The 27304-nt window shown below is 44.7% G+C and overlaps 1 long non-coding RNA gene across 2 annotated transcripts; it reads right to left on the bottom strand.

Annotated features, from left to right (window-relative positions):
- Window positions 1-13305: 13305 nt before the first annotated feature.
- On the bottom strand, window positions 13306-15854 carry LOC136169469 (uncharacterized). Of its 2 annotated transcripts, none has more exons than XR_010663410.1 (4): window positions 15412-15854; window positions 14974-15268; window positions 14272-14438; window positions 13306-13509 (listed from the first exon to the last, which is right to left on the bottom strand). It is a non-coding gene; the product is annotated as an uncharacterized lncRNA (long non-coding RNA). The 2 variants fall into 2 exon arrangements; XR_010663411.1 differs by having other exon boundaries at window positions 14272-14427.
- Between the last annotated feature and the right edge of the window lie 11450 nt (window positions 15855-27304).

Here is a 27304-nt window from a genome sequence, read left to right as displayed (position 1 = left end):
TGGTTTCGATAATTTATTTCTGACATTTGTAGTTGGTGGGGAAGGGCGGGGGAGGATGGGAAAAAAGGGGGGAATTAAACCAAGATGTTGCCTTTAACCCATCAGAAGCTCCTAGTCTGAGCCAAAAGCCTGAGTTCTTAACGTGGTTTTTGCATTAGGTAATATAATTATATTAATTTAGCAGCAAATAGCGTGACTCCAGGCCTGGTGGGTGTGGGTCCACGCTTGCTTTTATCCTGCCTGCTCGGGCTGCAGCAATTAGCTTCCTCTCGCGAAGGGGATTAGCAGGACCACCCCCCGGCGGGGGTGGGACTGGGGGGGCTCGCTCAGAGCTGTCAGGTGTCCCTCGGCCTTCCCGGCCCCCTCCCCGCCCCGCCCCTGCAATTAATTCCCCCTCCTGCTCTGCTCAGACAAAGCGGTCTGATCCCGAGGTGTCCGACCTCCCGCCCCCTCGTCGCGCCCCAGCCCGGGTTCCTCCTGCAGGAATCGCCCCAGGCGCTGGGAGCCCGAGCCGGCCGGCCGGGCCTGAGACCCGCCCCAGACTTTCCACGATCAGATTTCAGCTCGACTAACGAGGAGAAAAGAAAGAAAGAACGCGCGACTTCCGCGAGCCGGAGCCACTGGGGCCCCCGGGAGGGCGGGAAACGCGGCCGGGGCGGGAGGAGACGCGGGGAGGCCCCGGGCCCGGCGGGAGGATGGGTCTCGGGCACAGGTGCCCGAAGCGAGCCGCCCTTGACCCGACGCGGGCGGGCCCTCTGAGCCTCCAGCTCAACCACCGTCTCCCCAGAAATGCCCCCTGCTTCTGCCGGGGCGTCGAGGTCGCAGATGCTCGCGTGCGACGAATGTCCGCTTAAACCCGCGGTCTCCAGCCACCCCGCCGGGGCTGGGGGCAGCGCCCAGATTGTCCTCAATAGAACACTCACAAAACGGGGGCTTGGTGGCCTTTGGGCGGGGGGTCTTTTTAAAGGCAAGAGACTTTCTCTAGATTCTTTAGCTTAGAAACACAGGTTTTCCCTTTGCTTAATCTTAGGACCTCAAAGATCATCAAGTCCAACAGCCTTCTCCTTTCCCAAATGAGGGAACTGGAAAACCAAGAGAGGGTTTGCGTCGTGCTCAAGGTCACATCGGTCAAGTTTGTGGTTGGGCTGAGACCTGAAGAACCAAGTCTGTTGAGCCTGGCTCAGTTCTTTCTGCAGCTATGATGAAAAAAAAAAAGAAAGCTTGGCTCTGGGGGGAGAAAGGGGGAGACATCCAGGCCTGACTTGGACAGCCAGGACTGAGGCTTAGTCCGGGGTTCAGATTTTCCTGGAGCCGGTCCACCGGCGGTCAGGCCACATGTGAGTAATAAAGGATTGAGTGTTGTATACTTTAGACTGGTTCCCCTCTTCTTGGCCCCCTTCCCCGGCCTTAACTTCCTTTTGGAGTCCCTACTGACTTCTGGGTGTCCACCATGGGCCCTGTTGGAAAACTTTCAGCTCCATCTCAGAATAAAAGGAATGAAAACCTGGGGAAAGAAGCCAAGGAGGAAAGCCACAAATACGCATCTGGCTGCAGCAGACGGAGCAGCTTCGAGTGTGCAGCGATGCACCGTGACGGCGCACTGCAGACGTGGAAGCTGCTCCCCCAGGACCGGCCCTGAGAAGTGAGAGCTGCCCCGGAGGCAGTCCTCCTGCTGCCCACCCCGGCCCTGCCAAGTTTCTGCAGAACGTGGGGAACAGTGAGAGCCATGGGAGCCAGCCAGCCATGAGCTGGTATTCTGACTCCACAGCCCACTGGCTGGGGCCTTGAGCAAGTTGACTTAGCTTCTCTGAGCCTCAGTTTCTTTACTAAACTGTTTACAAGGGTAACAGTAGGACTGCTGTTGTTCAGTTGCGACCCTAAGGACTGCGGCATGCCAGGCTCTTGTCTTCTACCGTCTCCTGGAGTTTGCTCAAACCCATATCCATTGAGTTGGTGATGCCATCCAAACATCTCATCTTCTGCCACCCCCTGCTCCTTTTGCTTTCAACCTTTCCCACCATCAGGCTTTTCTGGTGGGTCAGCTCTTCGCATCAGGTGGCCAAAGTATTGGAGCTTCAGCTTCAACAACAGTCCTTCCAATGATATTCAGGATTGATTTCCTCTAGGAAATAGGACTGTGGCGACCGAGGGCCATATTGTGACTTTCATGGGTCCTCGCCACTTTTTTGCCTTTGTGGCTGTGGGCCCACTTCTTGAAGTTTTTTTTTTTTTTTAATAAAAATATATTTTATGATTGCATGAGAATAAAGATGAGTATACTCACATATTCAAACATTGTTTAAATCTAAAGCTTAACTTCTTCTTCTGTTTCTACAAAGAAACCATTTCCATAGGCCTCCAAAACTACTTTGGACCTTCTGCTTGGATAATCCCAATGGTGAGTGGGCCCTGTTTGTACCCCTCAACTCAGAGTCTGTTAGGGGCAGCCCAGACTAAGATGTATTATGTTAGAGGAACTCCCGCAAAGAGACTATTGAGAAGGGAGTGTGTGGGGTTGGGGTTGGAGGAAAGAAAGAAACAGCTTCATAAACTCATCACCCATCACCCCCTCCCATCCAGTCTCCACCCCGTGGAGGTTGCCGTGAAGGATGGGTCAGACCATGCCTCCTTTAGCCGAGGTATGCCCTCTGCACGTCCACTCCTGCTCATACCAGGCAAACTGACCCCACCCACTCCTATAGCTCTACCCCCTTGGTCTCCTTTCAGGGACAGGCCTCTATCCGGCCCCTGCTGTGGGGGAGGAGATGGGGGGCTCCCCATTGCCTGCCTCCCGAGGCCCACGCCTGGCGTATCTAGCCATGCCCTCTGCACCCCCCAACCCTTGGAGCGGGCCCCCTCCTCAGCTTCTGAGAGCCTCAGGAGGAGGGAAAAAAGCTGCTCTTGTATGATATTAGCCTTTCCCTGTCTGAGGCTGGATCCTGCCCTCCCTGGGGGGGCTCAAAGTTCTTAGGATATTCTTTTCGAGCTACCAGGCAACTGGCAGGGACTAAAGGGCTTATGTTTCTTAAGTGGGAGTGGCTGGTGTTTATCAAAGACGCATGTGCGGGCTCCAGAGGCCCCTCTAGACGGTGGCTGAGGCCTGTCCTGAGCTCGGTGGAGGCAGGAAGTTCCCGGCTGGGCTGGGGCTTGCTGGCACACTGGCGGGATCTGAGGGAAGCATTCCTCACCAATGTCTCCTTCAGAGGCTGCTGGATTCCTTTAGCAGCTAATTAGTGAGAAGTCGCTACTGTGATGGGGGCTGACCCAGGCCTTCCTCCACCTCCTCCTAGGGGTCAAGGCCCCGGGGGAGGCCAGCCATGCTTTACTACGGCCATATTTCCTCCCCGACGTCAGCGGTTTCTTCAGGAGTCATCTCTCCAGCTTTCAGCCTTTTTTTTTCCCCCCTCTTCAGAAACAGGCTTTTCTCTGACAAGTTTGCAGCTCAAAAAGAGCCGGCTCCTCTTAACTGTTGAAATCAGGCGCATCTGGAAGCAGTAAACTTTTCAACAGGCTGAGAGGAAGAAAAGACATATTGTAGGGGATGGATTCACCTCTGGGACTAATTATTCTTTATATTTCACCCGTCACATTTACAATCTTCGTCAGAGCAAAGAGACAATAAATGATCTCATTAAAACCCAGAAAGATGCTTCTCCCCATTGAGAAGAACCTCATCTCAACGCCCTGATCTCTGACGAGAGGGTCGTGTCAAGGAGGCTGGCGTGGGGCCTGGGGACCAGGTTTGGGAGGGGCAGGGCTCTGCCAAATGTTTTCCCTTGTTTGAATACAGTATCTTATTTTTTCCATCACTGGAAATATCCTTGTGAGTCCGAAATCAAAATCTTCTTCAGCCACATTTTTCCCCCAGAGGCAGAATCCTATGTGTGTGGCAGGGGAGGCAGTGACCCAGCGAGGGAATAGGGTTGTAAGGTTTAAAAAAAGTATCTAAACCAAGAAAGGGAGAAAGAGAAAGAAAAAAAACCTATCTGAATCAGCTCGTCTCTCTTCCCTATCAAAAACCCGTCCTGGTGGAAAGATCCCAGAGGAGAAAGACACTGGATCAGAGTTTTCCAGGGCTGGGGTGACCCCCAGAGCCATCTCGGTGATATCAGGATCTGAGGGGGCTGTTGTTGCCCCATTTCCCAACTATATACAGGGGTGCCTAGACGGGGCCACCACGCCCTAGAGTCCTCCCAGTCCACAACTCTGTATCCTCCACCAGCCCCAGTGGCTTTAGGGCAACTGAGAAGGGATTCCCCCGCTCCTACTCGAATCCCCAGTCCCGGGGATGTGCTCACGAGGAGAGACTATCTCTCTTGGCAATCTTCTCCGGTGTTGGCCCCGAGGTGGCCGTACTGCTGGGAACTTCTGCAGAAGGGCGCTGATGGGGTCCAGGTCCTTGCTATTTAAAGTGTGATCAGAAGCATTAACATCACTTGGGGAGCCCCTTCCACTCCCACGCCTGGGACATTTTAACAAAACCTCCAGGTGATCTGTATGAATACTAGAGCTTGAGAGGTGAAGCCTGAGGCCAGTGGTTCTCAATTTTTCTCTTGGCTCAGCTCACCTGGAGGGCTCTTTAAACCTCGGGATGCAGACCCTTAACCTCAGAGATTCTGACTCAGCTGGTTGGAGAAGCTGCGAGTTTGTGTTCAGATACATCTCCAGGTGGTACGGTTGCTGCTGGTGCAGGGACAACACCAAGCTGGTTCTCAAGCCTAACGGCACGTGCTTAGGAAATAATATTTAAAAATACCAATTCCTAGGTGCCACTTGAAGAAATGCAGATTCGAAGGTCTTGTCATCTAGTAACAGTCTTGTCATCTAGTCGATCGAACAATGTGCATCTAACACAGGTGATAAGGCACTGACAGCATTCTACTTACTCTTGGGAATGAGACACTTCTTACAAGGGATGAGGCAGTTCAGGCTCTGAGAGGTTGTGTGAATTACCTACTGTTTTTTAGACCCTGAGTGAATAAGCCAAGATTTGAACCCAGATATGCCAGACCTATGCCTTCTCACCTCATCACAACTTGCTTTAAGAAAATCATTTTCAAGACGGTGAGTCCATTTCAGTTATTTTAGCTTCATTATCATATTTGAGTCAACTGTTCATAGGGTTCCCTAGAGGTGATTTTATGGGTCTCTGGAGCCTGGTTAATGAAAAGATAAGACTGTTTGGTACTGAACAGCATCCACTGTGATGCTGGTAATATCCTACAGTACTTAGAAGCATACCAAATAAAGTCAGTGTGCTTTCTCTGACCTTGCCTACCCTTTCAATTTACTCGTATGAACAGTTTTTTAAGAAAAAGCAAAAAGACCCAACCCTTTCTTTGAAGGTCAAAATGATCAGATTTTGATTTAGCTTGTCTGAACTGGTGAGTTCACTGTGTATCCACCTCTAGTGCCCATCACTGCTATAATGCCCAGCGAAGGTTTTTTTTTTTTTTTTTAAGGCATTTGCTTGCATTGTAAGTTCTAGCTGTTGATGGGAAAAAAAAAAAAAAAAACCCACACAACATTGTATGCCTCAGGCCATATTTATGGGGGGAAGAAAAAAGTCTTCCCTCGAATCTGTCTTCAGATCCTTTTAAAAGTGCAAGTTGAGACGAGGTTTCCAAGCTGGCTCCAAAGGAGAACAATACCCTGTGGGTGTGGGTGTGGGTTGGGTGCGGCTTGTCTTCCGGCAGCGTTTGAACAGGTGTCAAAAAAAAGGCCAATTTGAAATAAAGGCTCTTTCTGCCTCAGAGAGAGCCATGCCTAGGTCAGAAATGTCCAGAGGTGTCTTTGAAGGAAAAAAAAACCCAACACACAAACCAACTCTTCTGCTCTTTGGTGTCTGGAAGGGAGCAGAGCTGGTATTTTCCCATTGCCTTAGCACTTTCTCCCACAGGTGTTTCTGGAAGCGCAGAGATCAAATTACTAAGCCATTTTCTGCCTCACAATTACTTAGTTGGGTTTTTAACTTTTAAAACTTTCTTCTTTCAAAGTCTAGTGCTACATTTATTTTCCCTCGCCTCCCTCGCCCCACAGGGGTGGGAATCAAGATGTCATTAGCCATCCCCAGAAAGGGAGCCAAGGGTGCCTCTGAGATATCGTACCAGGAAATATTTTTAGAAATTAAAAAGAAAAAAAAAAAATCTCCTGGGCAAATGGTGTCGATCTTGTGCTGTTTGGGGAAAGTGGCTCATCAGAGTAAATGCCTCTTTCTCTGATGCCTTAAGTATCCTCCCTGCCTCAGATGAGCGGGTTATTAAGGTAATGTTACCCTTTATTGCTGAAAAGCAGTGTAAATAGACACCCAGACTACAGAGATTACCTGCTTTCAAACTGCAGAAATGAGACACTTTCTCTTACAATTTCCTTTTCCACCAAATAGCATACCCTGTTTACTTGGGGGAATAGTCACCTTCTTGTAATGACCACACCCATTCACTCAGACAGAAAAAGCTGGCGAAGTAAGTGTAGCTATTATGTGGGCAAATCTGTTTGTCTTCCTCCTCCTGTGTGCTCACTGCCCTCTGCTCACTCACGTACAGAAAGTACTCTGTCTTTTCTGCCGAGCACTCCTCAACAAGGCTCAGAGACTTCCTGTCCTAGAGCAGAGGATGCTTCTTGACTGATGCGGAAACCCTGAGACTCGGGGAGAGACACAGCCACCTGCAGTTGGAGAGCCCTAGTGTGAGGGAGAAGGCACAAACCTGCAATCAGGAAACTCACATATACACCTAGGCACACATACGCATACAAATCCACATCATTGTTTAGTCGATAAAGAAAGTGAAGTCGCTCAGCTGTGTCCAACTCTTTGTGACCCCGTGGACTGTAGCCTACCAGGCTCGTCCCTCCATGAGATTCTCCAGGCAAGGATACTGGAGTGGGTTGCCATTTCCTTCTCCAGGGCATCTTCCCGCCCCAGGGATCGAACCTGGGTCTCCTACATTGCAGGCAGATGCTTTACCCTCTGAGCCACCAGGGAAGCCCGTTTAGTCACTAACTTGTGTCCAACCCTTGTGATCCCATGGACTGTAGCCTGCCAGGCTCCTCTGTCTGTGGGACTTCCCAGGTAAGAATACTGGAGTGGGTTGCCATTTCCTTCCCCGGGGGATCTTCCCGACCCAGGGATCGAACCTGCGTCTCCTGCACTGGCAGGTGGATTCTTTGCCACTGAGCTACCAGGGAAGCCCCATACGTGTATGTGGGGCTTCACATACGTATGTGCACAACCATATATGTTACATATTTCCACTAAACATTATATTTATTAATAAAATTTTTTTTTCCTTAGAACAGATATAGAAAAGAGACACTGATGAATAACGCTGAGACTTGAAAACAAGGACATAATTAGTATCAGTTGACCTAAACACTGGAGTTAGTGGTGGGGGAATAGGTCTTAAAGGGAGAGAGCAAGGCCTTAATGCGCTGAGGGCTTAATCTCAGGCTAGGAAAGAATGGCAGAAACCCCGCCTGCTCCTTCCCGACAGAGATCTCTTCATCACCAAAGCACAATAGCTTCACCCAGCCCACTGTAACAGGATAAACAAGTTTGATGTAACTTCCAAATCTATTTTCTATTGTAAGTTCCATTTATTGAATAAAATAGCAATTCAACATGTTTGCAAATCATGGCGCTGTTAGATGCCAACGCTGGCAGAGATTCATGTGTTTACTGTACGGCTCGCCTGGATAGGCTCTGTGATGCAGCAGAGCATCATTGTGGAATTCCAAACAGCTGCAAGGAGTAAGTTGAAAGCAATTTAGGCTAATCTTTCAGGGAGCTCTGTGGCATGGTGGAAACTGGTTCCAGATAGCAGAAGGTACTTGCTTTTAGTCTTAAGACTCAGAACAGCTTCTGGACATTTGCTTTTCAAACTGATGAAAACAAGAGCGAGACTGTGACATGATACTGCACATTTACATTTTATATTGTCTAAACGTGAACCTGGAGCTTTCCGGGTGGTGCTAGTGGTAAAGAACCTGCCTGCCACAAAGGAGACGTAAGAGACACAGGTTCAATCCCTGGGTCTGGAAGATCCCCTGGGGGAGGGCGTGGCAACCCACTCCAGTATCCTTGCTTGGAGAATATCCCATGGACAGAGGAGCCTGGTAGGCTATAGAGTCCATGGGGTCCCAAAGAGGCGGACACGACTGAAGTGACTTAGCACGCACGCATGCATGCAGGCATGAACCTGAGTTTGCTTTATGTTTGAAAACTTTTTTTCAACATTCTTTGGGCCTGGTTCCCAGGCTCTGGGAAAATGTATAAAAAGTAAAGATGTGATCCACTGATGGAGAGGAATGGGAAAGCTAACACTACCCCTCAAGCTTGTCCAAGGGATTTAAAAATTCTGCAGAGACTTTGTCTTGGAGCTACGCTGAACGTACTCAATAGAATTCACCTGCACATATTGGCCAGAGAAAGGTTGATCTTGCTTTCCTGGTCAAAACTCGTTTTCAAGATGGAGACACAGACTTCGGTGGTGGCCCACTAAGAAGTCCACCTCATCTATGAGTTATGCTGTCCAAGTTTGGCCACAGTAAAACCAGGACCCTGCAGACCTGATGCTTGGGTACTGTGTTTTGCAATGATTCCCAGCCCGATCCCCAGTACCACGTCCTGCCTATAGCTCATGGAAGCTCAGCCCATCGAGACAAGGATAGGACCCTCAGCTGCTGCCTTTTGCCAGTAGCTGGAGCACAGTGAACACAGCCTTGAAACTCACTATGAAATAGGAAAAAAAAAAAATGGAAGCACACAAGTAGCCAGGCTGTCTGCCTCTCCCCTTCTGCCCTGGTCTTTGTCATCGAGGTAGACCTCGCCTGTGTTCCCGCCGCCTGGCTGCTTACTGCCAGTTCGGTTTCCCAGCACTTGGGTCTCATCCCAGTCTCACGCCTCACATGGAGCTGGCTGGTTCCTGTTAGCGTTTCAGTCTACCCCTAACAGTGAGCATCGCGGCTGCCAAGACCTCATGAAACTAGATTCCCATTTGGCCCCTTCTGATCAGACCCTGCTGGATCACTTTGCCTGCCTAGAAGCAGACGGTGGCTGTGCCACGTCTCTTGGACCAGTCTGTTACAGCACAGGGAAGGCTGCATCTGGTCCATATATTCTGATTTAAGTTACCTCCAGTCTCCTCAGCTTGTGGTGCAACAGGCTCCGACCTGGAACTCTACGTATTTAGCCCCCTTTCAGAATAGTTCCTGAGAGCTATCACCTGTGCTTAACAGAACAGTTTCAAGTGAGGAGACTTGCAGGAAACTTTTATTTATTTTTCAAAGTCTTCCACAGAAAGTTCCCAAGAACATTCTAGAAGATAATATGGTTTTATTTGCTCAGCGCCTTAGCTCAAGTCAGAGGTGATTTATGACAAGGCCTTTTTCAAACGCGTCGATCTGGTGTTCTGGCTAGCTTTGACCTGCCCTCAAAAGAATGTTCTGCCCTGAAGCAGGCCCATCTGGTCAGACATAGTTACACAAATGTGTAGGTTCTTGCAAATGGTCCATCAGCTTCCAGAGAGAAAAACAACCAGCTGAGTCGTTAGTTGTGTCTCAGAGTACTGCTATTTTCAAAGCTATTTTCATTGAGACCTTCTGCCTGGAGGAAAACACTTGTTAAATCTGTGTGTTATGAAGTGTTAGACTAGTGACATTCAAAACTGTTAACACTTAGACAGTTTTTGATTTATTAATGGACTTTTCATCTTTTCAAACTGGCTTTTTCAAATCAATAATAATCTCTGTTAATCAAAATGCATACAGAAACACAGTTTATGAGTTGGTCATTATTCTTTCTTGCTATGGAAAATTAGCCAACAACTGTTCAACAGACCCACACAACCAGCAATAACTTTGAAATATAGTTAATAACAAACATAGTCATGATTTTTCACTATCTTGCTTGTTCTCAGTGATAAGAATCAATATAAATGTCTTGCATTAAGATTTGTGTTTGTTCATTTCTGGTGTGTACAAAAGAAATAAAACAGTATTCCCAACAGTTAATATTTTAATTGCTTTGTTCTTTTTGGCATATTTTAGAAATATATCACTCTGGTCTTATCCATTAATAAAAAGTTATTATGACTTCAAATCCTCTTTTGGCTAGATTGTGCATACAAATAAGTATAGAATCCTTTGAAAATCTATTACATACAAGTCACCTAAAACAGAGCTGTTTTCAAGACCTTTCTACTAAGCTGTGGAGACCTTTTTGTTAATTTACGAAGCCTTTCCTACTACAGGGAAAGCAGATGAAATAGTGACAGTCATGGTTGAACTGGTGATGAAAGGCCCAGAGCCTGCCAGGAACTACTCCCAGAATCTCAAGGTCTCTCTCAAGGGTCACCTCCAAGTATTCAGGCTACTGTGTAGCACAGTACAAAGGCTATAGCCTGACAGGCAAAGTGTAATTTCAACCCTAGTTCTCTTGGGTACCAAGGGGGTCATCTTAACAGCATCAAGCCAAATTTTACTGACTCTTCTTGCCACATATTTAACGAGGACATTGGACCTATTTCAACAAAGTCCTACCCAGACTCCACAGAGACGTCTGATGTGTCCTTATGAATAGAGACCATGTTATCACAGGCGACAGGCAGAGTCTCCCAGGTACATCCCCTTGCCCTGGCCCTGGCCCTATCCAAGGTCCTCTGGTCACAAAGCCCCTTGAGGGTGCCTCCCCATACCCCAACTTCTGGCAAGCTTAGTCAGAACTTCAACATTCAAGCCAAAGCAACTAAATATAGAGTCCAAAACTGTCAATCCATAATGGCTAGAAAGGGCTGTGTTCTGGCCCATCTGTCCAGCAGCCTGTGTCATGCTGGTCCCTTGGGGGTATAAGAAGGATACTCTTGGGACTTGCCCAGTGCAGCAGTTAAGAATCCGCCTTCCAATGCAAGAGGTGTGGGTTCAATCCCTGGTTGGGGAACTAAGATCCTACATGGCTTGGGGCAACTAAGCCTGCATGCCATGACTACTGATCTTGTGGGTGGCAAACTATAGAGCACATGTACTCTGGAGCCCTCACACGGGAACTAGAGGAACGCTTGCACGCCACGGTGAAGAGCCTGCATCCATCACCAAAGATCCCACATGCTGCAACTAAGACCTGACATGGCCGAAATAAAATAAATAAGTATTCAAAAAAGAAAAAAAGAATGCAACTCTTCAGACTTCTCTGTCTTGTGGTTAAGACTCTCTGCTTCTACTGCAAGGAGCACAGGTTTGATCCCTGGTTGGGGAACGAAGATCCCACATGTGACATGGTGTGGCCAAAAAATAAAAGTAATAAAAGATAAATAATAAATAGGCAAATAAATAGAGTTGTACTCTTGCCTCAGGCCTCACAGCGTCCTTCCTGAAGACCAATATTACAGCTCTGACTCAGGTTCTCTTCTAGAGGGTTCAAACACCAAGCTCAAACACTAAGGAAGAAACACATCCCATCCTGGCCTTTCATTTTCACCCCACCCATCATCACTAAACTTCCTCCCTTCTCTTTCAACCCCATACAACAAAACTACGAAGACTACTCTCATCCACTCAGCAGTTTACGTACATTCTGCAACACGTGTGCACCTCGGTTTGGGCTCTAGGTGGAATTCATTCGACTATGTTACTTGGAACCAAGTGTGATATCAGCTGTCCTGCTTTTCTTAGAATGAGACCATTCACTTGTTCAAGACACGGCTCTGAGCCCAGCCCTCGAGGTGTCATGAGCTCAGACAGGGAGAAGAGTTCAGGACACGAGGCAGTTTCAGCAAACACGTCAATCCCCTTGGTCCTTGGAATGAACGTGCAACCCAAAGGGCAGCTACCGTCTTGATTGTGTTTCCTGGAAAACTATGAAGAAAAACAAACCAGGCAACAACAAAAGCTATTTCCTGGCTCTCCCAGCAACTCTAACTAGTTCTGAGTGGTTGTTGTTTTGTTTTGTTTTGTTTTTTATTATCCCTTCCTTTGGGGAACAAATTAAAGTTGTGTGTTTATTTCTGCAACACTGAGAAACACAAAGAGAAAGCCTCCCAAAAGGATGAGCCTGCTTCCCATTCCAGAGATTTGCCAACAACACTTGAAAAGGAAAAATAAACTTGAAGGCGTTGCATTATGTAATAGATCTGCCCGTTCATATTCCTTATAAATCCATTTCTATTTTAAATTCGCTCAAGATATGACTGTCACCAACCCCCATCCCCCTCCCTGCAAAAACAAAAGACATAGACAGTAAAGTGAAGGATCACTATATACCTAGTATATGTTATGTAGTAGTTCCCATTCTCAGATTCCTCAACATGTGGCATAAATATGTCTTTCCTGATGTCTACATGAATCAGTCCAAACCTTAGGGATTTTTTTAAATGACAATTTATATTCCAACAATGTCACGGTCTCACCCAAGTCTGCGAGATTAGGTGTGATACAGATCAAACTGAAATATTATCACACGCACTAGACTGTCAGGGAGAGATCCTGACCATGGCCTCCTTGCCTGGTCTAGCCTAGCCCTAACCTTCGTGTCCCAATACACAGGTCACATATGTAGACTTATCCCAGTCATTGTGGGTCTCCTACTTAGTCCCTGCTCCTGAGGTCTAGAGACTAGATTGTGTGAGTGGCTAGGAGGCAACAAACCTGGGCTATCACTGCAACAGGTCTTTGGGCCTTTCCTGTGCCACCCAGTTGCAGGTTCCTGCCCTATTTTTTCCTGGTGGGTGGCCCCTGGGATTTCCAGGGGATTGACCACAGCCCGGATGGTAACTGAAGCCATTAACCCACATGTTTCCCCAGACGGAGATCTGCCCCCAGTGAGAGTGCACCAGCTGATCCAAGGTCCCTTGGGAGGAAAGGACTTTCTAAAGAGAGCAGCAAGAGAGCATTGGAGCTTGAAGGCAGCAAGCCCCACTGGCCTGGAAGAACTTGAGTGTCAGTTTCCTAGGGTGAGAGAAAAGTTGGAAGGACCCTGAAAGTTCTTTTCAGGGAGAGACTCCCCTCCCACCCCTTCTTGAGGACTTGTCTGGGTTGGTTACAGTTAGTGGCTACTTATAGTCCAGCATTTTCAGATTCTTCCAAGAACATCACTCTAAAGCAGTCTTTCTTCCATCAATAGCAGTGCCCTCTCATAACTGTGATGTGTTAAAAGTTATGAGAAAGTTAAATGTTAAAAGTTCTTTTATCATGGTAAAAGAACTCCTTTCCAAGGCGAGGGAGGGATGGAACAAAGGCAGTAGAGAGAATTGAGAGATGCACATGTGCTAGGTTGCAACAACAACTGTAACAAATTATCCTAAACTTGGTAGCTTAAAACAATAGAAATTTATTCTTTCACAGGTCTGGAGGTCAGAAGTCCAAGGTCAAGGTTCTTTCTGGTAGCCCTGAAGGAAAAATCTGGTCCACGCCTCTGTCCTAGCTTCTGGTGGCTGCGGCAATTCTAGGCATTCCTTGGTCTGCAGATGCACCACTATAATCTCTTCACGGCACCTTCTTTACTGGGTGTCTTCTCTCCTGTGACAAGACACTTGCCATTAGGGCGCATCCTAATTAAGATTCTTATTTAATGACATCTGCAAAGCCTGTTTTTCCAAATCAGGTCTCCTTCACAGGTTCTAGGTAGACATCTCTTTGGGGGGAGATACAATTAACCAATACAATTTGTAAAGGAAAAGCAAGTAAATTCAAATAAGAAAGGTTACCAACATCTCAATAACAATTGTAGAACAGATAAAATAGACTGGAGTTATGAACTGGGAGTGACAATATTGAGTTATAGTCCTAGTTAAGAGTCACTGATAACCCACTCCAGTATTCTTGCCTGGAGAATCCAATGGACAGAGGAACCCGGTGGGCTACAGTCCATAGGGTTGCAAAGAGTCAGATAGAACTGAAGCAACTTAGCAAGCCCACACACACAATAGTGGTTTTGCAATCTTGGGCAAGATCCTCCCTTTTATAGACTCAATCGCTGCATCTTGAAAATGAGAAAATAGATTAAATGAGCTCTTCCAGCTCTGCTGTCTAATGGTTCCATTTGACAGTCTTCTAACTATCTCTCACGTATTCATATATGTGCATACACATGCGCGTGCACACACACACACATGCAAAGCACACGCCTCCCTACTGCAGATCAAGCTAGACACCTCGCAGACATCCAACTGAGTCTAGAATTTATACTTTCTTATGTGGGGAGTCTGGAATCTCACTTCCATTGTGTTATGTTTGACTTGGCCAGAGGAATTTATCTGGCAGTGCTTAAAAATGCCACACCTTTATATGCTGAGTTTTTCCACAATCTTCTTGTCCTGGATTTCGGAACACTTCCTTTCCTCTTTTCCATTTAAGGATTTCAGCCTCTGGTTTTCAGCTTGTCCACTGTTCTCTCTGCCCCAGGAGTGGTCACATCTCAGATGGTGTGTCTTGGCTCTGGCAGATCACTCAAAAAGAGGATGATAGATAAAGAAGAGAGGCTTGGAAATTCCACAGCTTTGTTTCTTCATGGAATTCCTGATGGTATAATGATCAAGCACTGGAATTTACATCACAACCCTACTCCAGAACAGATGCATCTAATTGGGGTGAATTAACTGTGTCTTATCATCCCACACATCTACATGTGAGGGCTGGGCAGAGGAAGAGTATAGTCATGGAACACAGGATAAGAGCTGGAGAAACTGTCTGCAATTGTTTCTATGTGCATGAATGCTTCGAAAATATAAATTGTGTGAGAGGACAGGGGCTACTATCTTGTTTACACCTGTACCCTCAGCACTAGCTGGAGGTGTGGCACATAGTAGGCACTCTTTATGTTTCTGAGTATGAATGAAAATGAACATATGGATCAGACTCCTGGAGGAGTGCAGATCCCATGCAGTGTCTTCATTTCTGATTCATTTTCAGTAGACAGAAGTGTTAATGGGCTGATGTTATTAGCTGATGATCTCAAAGTGATTAAAGGTATTAAGGGAATACCTTCTGTTCCTTGTTCGGTCTGGCGGTGGTGGCTTAGTCCCTCAGTCGTTGCCCCACTCTTCCTGACTGTAGCCCGCCTCTGTCCACACGATTCTCCAGACAAGAATATTGGAGTGAGTTGTCATTTCCTCCTCCAGGGGATCTTCCCCACTCAGGGATCAAACCCGGGTTTTTATGTGCTGCAGGCAATCTCCTGCATCGGAGGCGGGTTCTTCACTGACTGAGCCACCGGGAATCACCATCAGCTCTTGAGTCAGTTCAGTTCAGCCGCTCGGTCGCATTGGGCTCTTTGACCCTGTGAACCGCAGCACACCCGGCTTCCCTGTCCATCACCAACTCCTGGAGCTTGCTCAAACTCATGTCCATCGAGTCGGTGATGCCATTAGCTCTGAGGTCCTTCCATTAATAGGTTATTAAGAAAAATAACCCTCTACTTACCTGTTCTATGAATTTAGGCATTTCGATGTTGATTCTTCTTAGACTTCTGTCTTTGCCTCCTCGTCCTCCTCACTGGGCACGCTCCTAAACACACACACAAACACACACACATCACAGACATGAGTAGCTGGGAAGGGTCTGGTCTCTGCCACCAGCTTGTCCGCAAAAGAAACAAACAGGTGGTCTGTGTGGCCACCTAGTGGAGCCTCTCCGTCCCTGCAGTCCTTCAGAGCTTCTGAAGGCGCTGAGGGAACCTGAAGGCGCTGAGGGAACCTGAAGGCGCGAGGTTCTCTGAAGATTCCCCTCGACGTGCTTGGGGGGTGGGGGTGGGGAATGTTTGCCTGAGGAGAGAGCAGGCTGAGAAAGAAGGCGCGCCCGGCGCGGGGGGCCGTCCCACTTCCTCAGGGACGGGTGGCCAAAGGCTGCCGCGCGCGGGAGGCTGGGCGAGCCTGACCCAGACGGCGGAAGTGACGTCATGGCCTCCGCCTCAGAGAAGCCTTTGAAACGGAGGGTGGGGGTGGGGACCGTGGAGCGAGCGCCAGCGTGAGACAGAAAGTCCTTGTTTCCTGGGAAAGGTCAGCCTTTGAGAGACTTCTGAGCAAAGATCACTGGCCTCAAATTTCAGCTCTCCATTCTAGTTCCTTCAGAGAATTGTTGTTTGGGGACTGAGAAACCGTAGTGATGGTGGAGGACAGAGAAGGAGCACAAAGCGGTGCTCAGAGAACAAGGCCGGCAAAACTCAGCTGCTGCTGCTGCGTCGCCTCAGTCGTGTCCGACTCTGTGCGACCCCATGGACGGCAGCCCCCCAGGCTCCGCCGTCCCTGGGATTCTCCAGGCAAGAACACTGGAGTGGGCTGCCATTTCCTTCTCCAATGCATGAAAGTGAAAAGTGAAAGTGAAGTCGCTCAGTGGTGTCCGACTCTTCGCTTCCCCCTGGACTGCAGCCCACCAGGCTCCTCCGTCCGTGGGATTTTTCAGGCAAGAGTACTGGAGTGGGGTGCCATTGCCTTCTCCGGCAAAACTCAGCAGCTGCTGGGAAATGGAGTTTGAATGAAGAGTTAACGGCCATGAATGAGGCTTCTAGGAGAAGGCACTCTAGAACCTTCCCACAGGGTCCTCAATTTACATAGATCCCTGAGTGCTTTGCTGTGCAGCCGCTGAGTCATGTCCGACTCTTCGTGACCCCGATGGACTGCAGCACGCCAGGCTCCCCTTTTCTTCACTGTCTCCCAGGGTTTGTTCAGATTCATGTCCATTGAGTTGGGGATACTATCTAACCATCTCATCCTCTGTCACTCTCCTTCTCTTTCTGCCTTCAATATTTCCCAGCATGAGGGTCTTTTTCAGTGCGTCAGCTATTATCAGGTGGCCGAAGTATTGGACTATAAAGAAAGCTGAGTGCTGAAGAATTGGTGCTTTTGAATTGTGGTTTTGGAGAAGACTCTTGAGAGTCCCTTTGACTGCAAGAAGATCAAACCAGTCAATCCTAAAGGAAATCAGTCCTGAATATTCATTGGAAGGACTGATGCTAAAGCTGAAACTCCAATACTTTGGCCACCTGATGTGAAGAACTGACTCCTTGAAAAAGACCCTGATGCTGGGAAAGATTGAAGGCGGGAGGAGAAGGGGACGACAGAGGATGAGATGGTTGAATGGCGTCACCGACTCAATGGACATGAGTTTGAACAAGCTCTGGGAGTTGGTGATGGACAGGGAACCCTGGTGTGCTACAGTCCATGGTGTCCCAGAGTCGGACATGACTGAGCAACTGAACTGAACTGAAAGTATGGAGCTTCAGCTTCAGTGTCAGTCCTTGCAATGAGTATTCAGGGTTGATTTCGTTTAGCATTGACTGGTTTGGTCTCCTTGGATCACAGCCTTGTGGTGATGAAGAGGCTTATGTAACTCAGTGAAGCAGTGAGCCTTGCTGTGTAGGGCTACCCGAGAAGGACAGGTGATAGTGAAGAGTTTTGACAAAATGTTGTTCACTGGAGGAGAGAATGGGAAACCACTCCTGTATTCTTGTCTCCGGAAACCCATGAACTGTATGATCTCTGAGTACTGGGTCCCAAGAAGGGGGTGACGCTGGGAGATGGAAGTTTTAATACAAGATCAGCACTGATGAGACACACGTTACCAACACCTTCCCCCAGTTTCACAGGCATCCTGCAGGTGCCATGAATAGGATTATTGGGAGATGTCACCTTTCTTTTGCTAATTTTATCAAGTTTTGCCTACGTGTGCACCACATTGGACATCACCTCTAGACCTGACTCCTGCTTTTACCCAGATAACTCTGTTAGCCCTTCTCGTAAGCCTGAAAAATCTGCCTAACCATTCTTAAGTTTCTCCATTTAGAATAAGAAGAACTTGTCCTGCTGTCTGTGCTCCTCCACATCCACTCTCCAAAGCATAGTTTATTCTGACCCCTCTGTCCTTATCCTATTCCCATCTGGTTTCTGACCATTCCATGGAAATCACCCATTTAGAGATGGCTCATGACTTTCTCAGTGTCAAATCTAAACACCTTATTACTAGTAACATGTTGTTTGATACTTCTTACAGTCACAGCCCCTGGTGTTCAAGAATATAACTTTATTCTCCTAGAACTGACCTCAGACCAGGAACTCAGCCTCCAATGTCTGCTTGGCAACAGAATACATAGCTTTTCCTAATTCAACATAAACTCAGACGATTCTGTTTTATTTTTGGATCAATTTATAGGCACTAACTTGGGGGACAATGATTCAAAAATTAGCTTTGTTTTCTGGTACTCCAGTTAGTTCTGTTTTCTAAGTAATTGTATTATATATCACTTTGTCCTTTATATTATGGTAAGAATAACATAATATGATAAAAGTATCTTTTTTTTATTGAGATGTAATTGACATATAATGTTATGTTAGTTTCAGGTGTACAACATAATGATTTGGTACTTGTATATATTATGAAATGGTCATCAGGATGAGTCTAGTTAACATACATCACCAAGTAAAATTATAATTTTTGTCTTAATGATGAACACTTTTAAGATTTACTCTATTAGTAACTTTCAAATATGCAGTATGGTGTTATTAACTGTAGTCACCATGCTCTACCATATATCCTCATGACTTATTTATCTTATAATGGGAAGCTTGTACCTTTTAACCTCCTTCACCCAGGTCCCATCACTTCATGGCAAATAGATGAGGAAACAATGGAAACAGCGAGAGACTTTATTTTGGGGGGCTCCAAAATCACTGCAGTTGGTAATTTTAGCTATGAAATTAAAAGATGCTTGCTCCTTGGAAGAAAAGCTGTGACCAACCTAGACAGAATATTAAAAAGCAGAAACATTACTTTGCCAACAAAGGTCCGTCTAGTCAAAGCTATGGATTTTCCCAGTAGTCATGTGTGGGTGTGAGAGTTGGACTATAAAGTAAGCTGAGCACTGAAGGATTGATGCTTTTGAACTGTGCTGTTGGAGAAGACTCTTGAGAGTCCCTTGGACTGCAAGGAGATCCAACCAGTCCATCCTAAAGGAAATCAGCCCTGAATATTCACTGGAAGGACGGATGCTGAAGCTGAAACCCCACTGCTTTGGCTACCTGATGCGTAGAACTGACTCATTGGAAAAGACCTTGATGCTGGGAAAGACTGAAGGAGGGAGAAGGGGACAACAGAGGATGAGATGGTTGGATGGCATCACCGACTTGATGGACGTGAATTTGAGCAAGCTCTGGGAGTTGGTGATGGACAGGGAAGTCTGGCATGCTGCAGTCCATGGGGTTGCAGAGAGTTGGACACGACTGAGCAACTGAATTGAACCCTTTGCCTCTGCCTCTGGCAACCACAATCTGTTCTCTGATTCTATGAGCTTGGTTTTTGGTTTTGTTTTGCTTTTTAGATTCTACATATAAGCAAGATCTTATAGTATTTGTCTTTCTGTGTCTGACTTATTTCATTAGCATAATGGCATCACCGACTCGACAGATGTGAGTTTGAGCAAGCTCCAGTTGGTGATGGACAGGGAAGCCTGGTGTGCTGCAGTCCATGGGGTCGCAAAGAGTCAGATATGACTGAGCAACTGAACTGAACTGAGTGGCCTCAAGATCCATCCATGTTCTTGCAAATGGCAAGATTGCATTTTTTTTTAAATTGGTGTATAGTTGATTTTTGTTTATTAGTTTCAGGTGTGCAACAGTGCTATGATATTTTTATAGATTATATTCCACTTAAAGCTATTATAAAATATTGGTTATACTCCTGGTGCTTATATTACATGTTTGTATCCTATTTATTTTTTATTATTTTTTAAGATAATTTTATTTTTTTTTTTTATTTTTTTTTTTTGATAATTTTATTTTTATATATTTACTTATGTTTGTCTGTGCTGGGTCTTTGCTGCTGCATGGGCTTTTCTCTAGTTGCAGCAAGCAGAGGCTACTCTCTAGTTGCGGTACATGGGCTTCTCATTGCGGTGGCTTCTCCTGTTGCAGATCATGGCTCTAGGGAGCTCGGGCTTCAGTAGTTGTGGGTCCTGGGCTCTAGAGCACAGGCTCAATAGTTGTGGTCCCTGGGCTTAGCTACTCCGCGGCATGTGGGATCCTGCTGTGTCAGGGTGTCCCCTGCACTGGCAAGCAGATTCCTCACCACTGAGCCACCAAGGAAACTCCTCTGTTCATTTTATACCTTGTACTTCTTAATTCCTTTCCCCTACCTTGCTTCTCTCCTTTATTTTTTATATCTGTGAGTCTGTTTCTGTTTTGTTATATTCATTTGCTTTATTTTTCAGATTTCAGATATAAGTGAAAACACGCAGTATTTGTCTTTCTCCGTCGGATTCACTTCACTAAGCTTAATCCCATCCAGGCCCATCCATGTTGCTACAAATGGGAAGTTGTCATTCTTTTTCATGGTTGAGTAACATTCCATTGTACATATATGCCGCATCTTTTCCCCTTCATCTGTTGATGGCTACCTAGATTGCTTTCATACTTTGGCTATTGTAAATAATACTGCTGTGAACATTGGGATGCATGTGTCTTTCTGAATTAGTGTTCTTGTTTTCTTCAGCTGTATACCCAGGAGTGAAATTGCTGGATCACATGATAGTTCTGTTTTTAGTTTTTTGAGGACCCTCCATACTGTTTCCCATAGTGACTATAGCAATTTACATTCCCGTCAGCAGTTCACTAGAATTCCCTTTTCTCCACATCCTCACCATCTATTATCTGTTATTTTCGATGATAGCCATTCTGACAGATGTGAGGTGGTATCTCTTTGTGGTTTTGATTTGCATGTCCTTGATAATTAGTGACGTTGAGCATCTTTTCATGTGGCTCTTGGCCACCTGCATGTCTTCTTTGGAAAAATGTTTATTCAAGTCTTCTGCCCATTTTGTAATGAGGCTGTTTGCTCTTTTCACATTGAGTTGTATGAGCTCTTTGTATATATTGATGCAAATATCTTCTCTCATTCAGTAGACTCTCTTTTCATTTCACTGATGGTTCCCTTTGCTGTGCAAAAACTTTAAAATTTAATTAGGCCCCCTTTGTTTATTTCTGCTTTTCCCTTGCCTGAGGATACAAATTAAAAAAAAATTATTGCTAAGACTTATGTCAAAGAGTGTCCTGCCATGTTTTCTTCTAAGAGTTTTTATGGTTTCTAGTGTTCCATTGAGGACTTTAATCTATTTTCAGTTTTTTTTTTTTATACGGTGTGAGAAAGTGTTGTAATATTGTTTTACATGGAGCTGTCCAGTTTTCCTAATACCACTTATTGAAGAGCCTCTTTTCCCCATTGTACATTTTTGCCTCCTTTGTTGTAGGTTAATTGACCATATGTGCATGGGTTTATTTCTGGGCTTTCTATTCTATTCCGTTGTGTGTTTTTGTGCCAGTACCAAATTGTTTCGATTACTGTAGCTTTGTAGCATAGTCTGAAATTAGGTAACGTGATGCCTTCAGATTTGTTCTCTTTTCTCAAGATAGCTTTAACTATTTGGTGTCTTTTGTTATTCTAAGGAAAGTTTAGTATTATCTGTTCTAATTCTGTGAAAAATGTCATGGGTATTTTGATAGAGATTGCAGTAAATCTGTAGATTGCTTTGGTTAGTATGGACATTTTAACCATAGTAATTCTTCCAATCCATGAACACACGGTAACTTTTCATTTATATGTATTGTCTTCAATTTCCTTCATCAGTTTCTTTTCGTTTACCAAGTATAGGTCTTTCGCTTCCTTGGTTAAGCTTATTTATAGATATTTTATTCTTTTTGATGTAATTTTGAATGGTATTGTTTTCTTGCTTTCTCTTTCTGACAGTTTATTACTAGTGTACAGAAAAGCACAATATGTATAGCAATCTGTATCTTGAAACTTTACTGAAATCATTTATTAGTACTAATAGTTTTGTGGTGGAGACTTTAGGGGTTTCTATCAATATATATGCTATCATATCATCTACAAATAGTACAGTTTTACTTCTTCCTTTTCAATTTGATGCCTTTTATTTCTTTTTATTGCTTGATTGTTGTGGCTAGGACTTCCAATACTATGTTAAATAGAAATGGCACAAGTGAGCATCCTTGTCTTGTTCCTGATTTTAGAGGAAAATCTTTTTTTTTTTTTTTTTTACCACTGAGTATGATGTTAACTGTGGCTTTGTCATAAAAGGTCTTAATTGTTGAAACATGCTCCCTCTATACCAACTTTGATGTAAATTTTTAAAATCATGAATGGGTGCTGAATTTTGTCAAATGCTCTTTCTGCATCTATTGAGATTACTATTTGATTTTTATCCTTCATTTTGTTAATGGGGTATCTCATATTGATTGATTTGCAGATATTGAACTATCTTTGCATCTCTGGAATAAATCTCACTTGATCATGGTGTGTGATCCTTTTTATATATTGTTGAATTTGGTTTGCTAATAATTTGTTGAGGATTTTTGCATATATTCCATTTTGTGATGGAATTAATATATATACACACACTAAAATAAGTAATTTATATATATATATATATATATATATATAAAACACTTCTTTATCCATTCATCCATAGATGGACACTTAGTTTGTTTCCATATCTTAGTTCAGTTCAGTCGCTCAGTCGTATCTCTTTACCACCGCATGAACCGTAGCACGTCAGACCTCCCTGTCCATCACCAGCTCCTGGAGTTTACCCAAACCTGTGTCCATCGAGTCGGTGATGCCATCCAACCATTTCATCCTCTGTCTTCCCCTTCTCCTCCTGTCCTCAATATTTTCCAGCATCAGGGTCTTTTCCAATGAGTCAGCTCTTCGCATCAGATGGCCAAAATATTGGAGTTTCAGCTTCAACATCAGTCCTTTCAATGAACACTCAGGACTGATCTCCTTTAGGGTGGACTGGTTGGATCTCCTTGCAGTCCAAGGGACTCTCAAGAGTCTTCTCCAACACTACAGTTCAAAAGCATCAATTCTTCCACGCTCAGCTTACCTTATAGTCCAACTCTCACATCCATACATGACTACTGGAAAAGCCATAGCTTTGACTAGACGGACCTTTGTCAGTAGAGTAATGTCTTTGCTTTTTAATATGCTGTCTAGGTTGATCATAACTTTCCTTCCAAGGAGTAAGTGTCTTTTCATTTCATGGCTGCAATCACCATCTGCAGGCTGTTGTAAATGATGTTGCAATGAACATGGGGGTACATATATCTTTTTGAGTTAAACTTTTCATTTTCTTCAGATAAATAGCCAGAAGTGGAATTGCTGAATTATGGTATTTCTATTTTTATTTTTTTTGAGGTATCTGCACACTGTTTTTTGTTTATTTGCTTGTTTCTAAGCTTTTTCTTTTATTTATTTACTTTTGGCTCCACTGAGTCTTTGTAGCTGCACAGAGGCTTTCTCTAATTGTGGTCAGCGGGGGCTACTCTTTGTTGTTGTGTACGGGCTTCTCATTGCAGTGGCTTCTCCTGTTGCTGAGCATGGGCTCTAGAATGTGGGCTCAGTAGTTGTGGTCCCGGACTTAGTTGCCCTTCAGCATGTGGAATCTTCCTGGACCAGGGATGGAACATGTGTTCTGTGCATTGGCAGGTGAATTCTTAACCACTGGACCACCAGGGAAGTTCCCTCCATGCTGTTTTCTAATTCTGTTTTAAAACAGGATTAAGATATAATCTCTTTTGGGTAGCTATTTGTGAGTTTTCTTCTCTTTAGTCCTTCTGCTTCTTTCAGTCTTTGTAGCTGTAGAGGACATCTGTCTGGGGAGTAGAGCTTATGTCTACCCTGTTTTGGGGAGGAAAGCAGTATCTGGCTCACCATGATGCTCTGTCCACGGATGGCAAATCTTCCCACATGGCCCCATTCTTCTGAGCCAGCATCAGTTCCTAAGTCCAAGTTTCCATCATTACCTCTCCTTGCCTATTTCATCCTAGTCTAGACTCTGGGTTCTTCATGTATATTTGGCTCACTCAGGGTCTTGTATACCTTTCTCTTGGTGGCCGAAACAAATTTTCACATCTTTTCCCACCTTGACAAAATGCCTAGAACTCTGTGTAACCATCTAGGCTACAGTTTTTGTGTTCTCCTAGCACCATTCTGGATGTAGCAGTTCTCCCAGGAGCCGCTCTTCTTCCTGGGACATTCTGAGAGGAGAGACACATGTGACCTCTGCTATGGCATTCCTGGCATGTGCAAAATTCATTTGGTACGAAGCACATTTCATATCATGACTGACTATATGCATACAACAGCTTAATGAAACAATATTTACCATTACTCCTTGCAATGTACTCTGGTATTTTCTGTTCCATTCCATTCATTCTGGTTTTAGCCCAATACATCCATTTTATTATCCAAGAGTAGGTTTCAACCCACAGTTTGAAAAACATTGCCCTAACAGTGAATTTCTATCAGTCATTAGTCCTGGGATTTGGTTTGTGGGGTGTACACTGGGCCCCACGCCAAAAATCAGGAAATAGTTCCACACTTGTTTTGTTCTTTCTCAAAATGCACAGCTTTTGGAATAAAAGAAAGTCTTGCTTTTCAAGATGTTGACTCTACTACGAGTTTAAAATAAATCCATTCAGACCTTCAACAGACTTTTTCTTTTCAGCTTTTTCCTTGACAGAGAACAGTATGCATAGAATATGACAGAATGATAGAGGAAAGAGTAGAGGAAAGAAGCAGAAAGAAATCAAACCTCAGTTAATATTTCCAAACATCTTATGTTCTATTGCTCATGGTAATAATAATAGTTGATAATGACGGAGTGCATATTATCAATCAGGCACTGTGCTTAGCATTTCACATTTATTGTTTCAGTTAATCCTCATATCATCTCAATGTTATGGTACAAACATTATCCCCATTTTATATTAAAAAAAAAGGAAGGCCAACCTAAATTTGACTCTGTTCGCTCCTTCAACATCTAAAGACCATTTCTCATTTCTACTTCCTACTTTAGGCTTATTCCACCTCCATAAGATGAGGGATAGGGTCTAGACTGTCTCGGCTTAAAAAGAGCTCAAGAACCCTACACAAGGCACAGCTGCTTCCTGTGAAGTTTGAGAAGTAACGGTCTGTTGTAAGCCTGCAGTGTGACCTGCACACAATCTCTCTTGTTCTCCTAGTCACTTCCCATTCAGTGTTTTCTATGGTCTAGAACTCAAGGTCATCTACAATTCCCTCCCAGACTAAGAAGGGACTGGGAGCCCTTCCTGGTTCTTATCAACCTGGAGGCCCTCACAGGAAATGATTCTTGCAGCTTCTCTTTATCTTTTCTAAAACCCACATCCATCAAAGGAAGAAAGATGTCCGGGTAATGCAAACAAGAGATAAATCACAAACTGTTAATTCTTGCCCCTTCCAAATTGGCTAGTTCATGTATTGATGTTTGTTGACTGTGTCCTATGCACTATGCTATGTACTTCTGGAGATTTGGTGGTGAATAGGACAGGTCAAACTCTTGGCCTTCTGGAGTTTATATTCTAGAGGCAGGGGTCTCCAACCTCTGGGCTGAGGACCGGTACCGCCCCCCTCCCCTGCCCCCATCAGATCATCAGCAGCATTAGATTAGAAATAAAGGGTACAATTAATGTAATGCACTTGAATCCTCCCCAAACCATCCCCTCCCCTTACTCAGTCTGTGGAAAAACTGTCTTCCATGAAACTGGTACCTGGTGCCAAAAACGTTGGGGACAACTCATAGGGGCTGGTTTCAGGGCAGGGTAGACACTGACAGGTCAGGTGATTTTTGACCTTCTCTCAAATCACACCTCCCAGAAAGAAGGCTTTTTGCATAACTGAGAAGTTTATTCCTTCTCTCTTCTTTTCCCCACTCAACAGGATAAAAAAGTTTTGTAAAATAACACTTAACTTTTACTACATTAAAAAGTAAAATTAATATTATCTTATTAATACTTGAAAGCAGCATAGGAAAAAATGCCCAAATAAACAATACAAAATAAAGAATTAGGCAAGATTTTACTTAATGCACTCGGTGCTTGTAAGCCTCTCAGTTCATTCCTGTCTAGAACATACAAGGACAATACTCTGTGCACAAGCCTGTTTCTCTCCTTTGTTTTAATCAGTTTTAAAGTTTGAAAATCCTGGTTCATACCATAATGGTAATAGTGATGCACTCTTTTTACCTGGCAATGGGGAGTCTTCTTTAATCCCACGCTAAAATTGGTACCAAATTTAATGCCTTATGATCATCCTTTAGTAAAAACGAAGAACTAAGCTGCAATAATTCATCTGCCTCTTTGGGGCACCAAGTTTAGGTCAATGATTCAGAATTTTCAAAAAGAAAATAGTTTTTTCATCTGAAGGAATTTTCCTAACATTTATCACTTCTCTTCTGTAAAGTAGTGATTACAAATTTGAAACTGAGACATGGAATGTAACAATACCCCTACCCAGGCTGGTTTCAAATTGGGAAAGGAGTACGTCAAGGCTGTATATTGTCACCCTGCTTATTTAACTTATATGCAGAGTACATTATGTGAAATGCTGGGCTGGATGAAGCACAAGCTGGAATCAAGATTGCCGGGAGAAATATCAATAACCTCAGATACGCAGATGACACCACCCTTATGGCAGAAAGCGAAGAGGAACTAAAGAGCCTCTTGATAAAAGTAAAAGAGGAGAGTGAGAAAGCTGGCTTAAAACTCAACATTCAAAAAACTAAGATCATGGCATCCAATCCCATCACTTCATGGCAAATAGATGGGGAAAATGTGGAAACAGTGACAGACTTTATTTTCTTGGGCTCCAAAATCACTGTATATGGAGACTGCAAGCCATAAAGTTAAAAGACGCTTGCTACTTGGAAGAAAAGTTATGATCAACCTAGACAGAATCTTAAAAAGCAGAGACATTACTTTACTGACAAAGGTCCGTCTAGTCAAAGCTATGGCTTTTCCAGTAGTCATGTATGGATGTGAGAGTTGGACTATAAAGTAAGCTGAGCACCGAAGAATTGATGCTTTTGAACTGTGGTGTTGGAGAAGACTCTTGAGAGCCCCTTGGACAGCAAGGAGATCAAATCAGTCAATGCTAAAGGAAATCAGTTCTGAATATTCTTTGGAATGACTGATGCTGAAGCTGAAGTTCCAATAATTTGGCCACCTGATGTGAAGAACTGACTCCTTGAAAAAGACCCTGATGCTGGGAAAGATTGAAGACAGGAGGAGAAGGGGTGACAGAGGATGAGCTGGTTGGATGACATCACTGACTCAATGGATATGAGTTTGAGCAAGCTCTGGGAGTTGGTGATGGACAGGGAAGCCTGGTGTGCTGCAGCCCATGGGGTCGTAAAAAATCAGACATGACTGAGCAACTGAACTGAATTTGAGTCTCTGTCCTTACTGTCCTTTTCAATATGCTGCAGCAATACTGGGAACAAAAAGGAGCT

The sequence above is a fragment of the Muntiacus reevesi genome, chromosome 5, assembly GCF_963930625.1.
Source record: "Muntiacus reevesi chromosome 5, mMunRee1.1, whole genome shotgun sequence".
NCBI lineage: Eukaryota > Metazoa > Chordata > Mammalia > Artiodactyla > Cervidae > Muntiacus > Muntiacus reevesi.
The sequence above is the reverse complement of the archived record's forward strand: the minus strand, read 5'-3'. Positions and strand labels throughout refer to the sequence as shown.